Source organism: Amblyomma mixtum, chromosome 5, assembly GCF_055824585.1.
Source record: "Amblyomma mixtum isolate Tamu chromosome 5, ASM5582458v1, whole genome shotgun sequence".
NCBI lineage: Eukaryota > Metazoa > Arthropoda > Arachnida > Ixodida > Ixodidae > Amblyomma > Amblyomma mixtum.
Window position 1 is genome coordinate 146003526 of NC_143016.1, and position 4538 is coordinate 146008063.

Below are 4538 nucleotides of genomic sequence, written 5' to 3' on the forward strand. Positions count from 1 at the left end.
GGGCGCCTCTTGCGTTTAGCCTCCATCGAAATTCAGCTTGCATGTTTTAGCCAAATTGGAAGCTTGCTTGGCACATGGGTGTCTACCAATGACATATGCGCGTTCAATTGCATGTTTTTTGAGATATTTTTCCTTAAGGTGCGGTTGAGGTGTCTTTTCGGGATTTGAAGCTGGAGGCTAGCTTGCGGCAGGGCTTAGGATCGATGACATATGAAGCTTCAGCTGCATGCCTTAAGGCGTGGTTCAGGTGCCCGCCGAGATGTCGAGATCCGAGAGCTCCTGCGCCATTTAGTTTCCTAAAAACACAGATAGAAAGAAACAACTTTATTGCCATAGATTGGCGGGATTTAGGGCAGGTGGGCTTGGTGTGGCCCCCAGGTGGGGCGACTTCCTGGGCCCACGAAATGAGTGCCAGTTGGATACTCTTGTCTGGCCTTCTGAGGAGTTGGTTCCATCCCTCTTCCGAGGGAGCTGGCAGTAAGGTTCGAGGGGGCGGATTTCCCGCGCAACCCCAGAGGATGTGTGCCTGGGTGGCGACTTCTCCCTGGTAGCAATTTTGGCAGACGGGGTCGTGTTCCCGGGTTGTTTTTGTTTTATGTTTTTAAAGTGACTACCTTATATTGCGCGCGTCAGCAATAAACCTCACTTGCGAGTTAGCGCTTGTCTGCGTTGTTTACTTTCCGTCCCTTGTGTTCCCTGTGCGCTATTTCTCACATCACGGTCGTATTCCCCGTCTGTGATCAGTGAAAGTCTAGAATGGCTAAGGATGGAGTGTGTCTGCAACTTACGGAGCAAGGTGGCTTGCGCTCGATTCAAGTCGGGGTGTGGAGGCGAGAACTGTCGTCTCATCCCAATGTAGAGGTTGGTAACTAAAGGTCTGGGTAGCCTCGGCAAGTGCGTCTGGGTCCGTGGGGCCGTACGCCCGGTTGGTTAGTCCTCGGGCTAGTCGGTCGACCCCTTCGTTTCCAGAGTTTCCCGCGAGGGCGGGTACCCAGACCAGGTTGATCTTATAGTCAGGAGTGCAGCCGGGAAGGATGCGTGCAGCGGGGTGGCAGATAAAACCTGCCGAGTAATTTTGTATCGCTCCTTTGGAGTCGCTTAGGACTGTGCGCGTACGTGGGTCAGCGATGGCCAGCGCGATGGCGGTTTCTTCTGCCGCTGTCGAAGAGTGAGCTACTACTGTGGCGGCGGTGACGAGAGTAGATTTTGGCGTGGTTGCACAAGCCACGTATGTGTTTGCACTTTTCCGTGCAGAATCTACGTATATTGCGTGTTCGTCGGCAAGGTATGTGGCATCTAGTGCTTGGGCTTTCAGCTGACGGCGCGTACCATGCCGGCCAGGTAGCATGTTTTTGGTGATTGTTTTTATAACTAGGCGGCTATAGACCCCTATCGGAATGGGCGTCGTGGGGTGGACGTCGCCTATGGGGTTGATGTTGAGACTGTCAAGTATGAGCCGCCCGTGTTTAGTGCGGGAGAGGCGGTGGAGTTGGGCGGTCTTGTGTGCCTCTATGAGTTATGTGAGCGTGTTGTAGATGCCGAGTTGGAGGAGGTGCTGTGTGCTGGCGTACTGAGGTACCAGCAGTGCCGCTTTGTACGCTGAACGTATAATGCTGTTCACACACAGAGAGAGAGAAACAACTTTATTGCCATAGATTGGCGGGATTTAGGGCAGGTGGGCTTGGTGTGGCCCCCAGGTGGGGGCGACAGCTTCCTCGTCCTTCCGGCGGAGGTGTTGCCACCGAAATATGAAACTATTACTACGCCATTTCCTTTCCTCAAAAAGGAACGTTCAATTTTGAATTCCTCCACGTAAGCAGACTTGACTGCCCTCACAATTATTTTTATTTGGGTAGGGGGGGGGTGCTGAGCGAATAAGGCGTTGCCAATAAGACGTTGCGAATAGCGACGATGGCCAATGACGCAATATTCGTTCGATGTTGCTAACGCTCAATACTCAAACGCTGCCTAATCGTTTTGATCTTCTTTGAAGTGAGAGCTTCACTACCCTACTAAGGCAGGTTTGACCTTCAAATGACCTTCAAAACCAAGGCTCATGCCACGTACGTTGCCTGGCCCCCTGGGCAGCGGACGCCTTTGTCGCGCTTTAAGCTACCAAACGGATGAATAGCGGGAGCTTTGAAAGCAAGGGAAAGGCTCATAACGTACTCCAAATGAAAAACTACTACAGTTACGAATTCAAAACCCTTTAGTGGAAATGATGGAAGCGCACCTCACCGCAAAATACCAAAGACTATAGGGCACTGAAAAGGGACTCTTCTTCCTAAACAAAGCAGGAATACAACAAGAAGGAATCCGTGCACACACCTTGACAGTTTCAGGACACATGCACGAACAACCAAAAACATGCACCCACACTAGGATACGGACAGAAGAAAGGCTAAGGCACGAAAACTTCATGAAATATTTTCAGTTCACAAAGACACGGTTCACGTGCACATGGCAGAACAAGCGGACAGAGACGCCTTTTCCCTGGCAGTTGTCGATCATCGAGGTTCTCCCCTTGCATGGGCGACAGTCGATAAAACAAAATTTCCGGAGGAGGCTGAAGAAGCTGCCATAGCGTTAGCCATCGCCTCCACCACTGCCAAATACATCTCAGACTCTAAAACCGCAATTCAAAATTTTGCGAATTGAGGGGTCCACTCCGCAGGCATCAAAATCTTTAAAAAAAATCTCCAATACCGCCACATCACATTGATCTCGGCCACCGCATATTCGGACCATCCTGGAAACAAGGCGGCACACCAACTTGCCCGAGGATTCGTGGTTAACCGGGAGGTGCGCTACCCCGAGCTCAGGTTGGCCAAGGAGCGAGTGACGACCTACAAAGAAATTACTACCCACTTCAAGAAAGAAAGAAATCTTCGCAGAACCACACAGATCTCTAAGTGAAACACAGCAAATCAGTTGACGGCAGCTCCAAATAGACACTTTCCTTAATCCGTACACGTACTCCACATCGTTCCCAGAGAGGTTCAGCCCCGTCTATTCCCTCTGTGTGCACCAAAAGGCAGACATACCACATATCCTATGCTCCTGCAATCAACAGAAGCCATCGCAGAGTCTGCAGCTCTCCACCCAATCGCAGTGGGAGGCCGCGCTGCTCAGCTCGGACCCGGCTGTTCAACTCTGAGACACGGAGTGGGACGAAGAGTTCGCCAACGACATCGTCTGTCGGCCACCTGGCGTGCGGCGCCTAGAAGAGGAGCCCACCGCGGGGAGGGGAACGTCACCCCAAGCCGCGCCAAAGACCTCTCCTTTAGTAAAGTTTACCTCCTCCTCCTGGCCCCTTGGGACAGCGGACACCTCAGTCACGCTATGAGCTACGAAACCGATGATTTGGTTTTGTTTATTGGGGTTTAACGTCCGAAAGCTACACAGGCTATGAGAGACGCCGCAGTGAAGGGCTGCGGAAATTTCGACCACACGGGAGTTCTTTAATGTGCGTTGACATCGCACAGTACTCGGGCCTGGAGAATTTCGCCTCCATCGAAATTCGACCGCCGTGGCCGGGTTCAAACCCACGTCTTCTTGGTGGTGTTGGTGAAAACATTTATTAAGAAGGGACAGGAGGTATGTTCGGATCAGCCCGTAAGGGACCTATGCTTACAAGCACTAGTTGGAGGTCCCTAGTATGGGATCCCAGTGGCGGTGGCCGCCGCCCGGGCGCGCCCGAATAAGGCTTGTTGGGCCTGTAAGTCGTGGTAGCCGAGCAGGGTCGCCTCCCAGTCCTCCAGGGTTGGTTTGGGGATGGGGGGAATAGCGGGGTGGGAGGGGCAGGCCCACACCACGTGATAGTTGTCAAAAGACACTGCACTACATTGTGGGCAGCTGCCGCTAAAGGAGGGGTCAAAATGGTTTAAGGCGGAAGCCTTTAATGCCTCATCGTTGTAAGCAGGAGTTGTCGACAGAAATGTCACGTGTTACAATTGGTCGGAATGGTCGTGACGTCACAGTGCGCGAATTTCAAATGGGGCCAATTGTACTTTGGCTAGTAACCATGTAACCAATTAAATGGATCGTACAGTTATGCTCCAAGTGGGACTGACTTTAGTTAATTGCTTAATTAACCAATTATCCTAATTAACATTTATAGACAGACCAGATAAATAAGTAAAACCGAGGGGAAAATTGGTCGATTTGGGGAATCGAACCCGGGATTCCGGAGCGCTAGACGAGCTCGGCAGCCACTCCGTCAAGCCAGCTGGATGGTTTAGAATGAACAAAGGCGCGTCTCGTGAATACGGTGTCTTCGTTCACTCCCATCTTCCTCCCTCCCCGTTACGGCGAGGTTGTGGTGTCCACCGAGACATGTGAGACAGATACATTTCCTTTCCTCAAAAACCAATTTACCGATGAGCAAGGCATAGAGCCGAACGGGTGATGTTCTGTGGACTCTCTGGCAGCGTTGCAAGACGCTGTCGCGTTCGAGGTGAATCTTAACATCTTAACCACATATCAGTAACACGAGAAGCAACAATGCGCTTAAGGCTTCCGCCTAACCGCACTTCAGG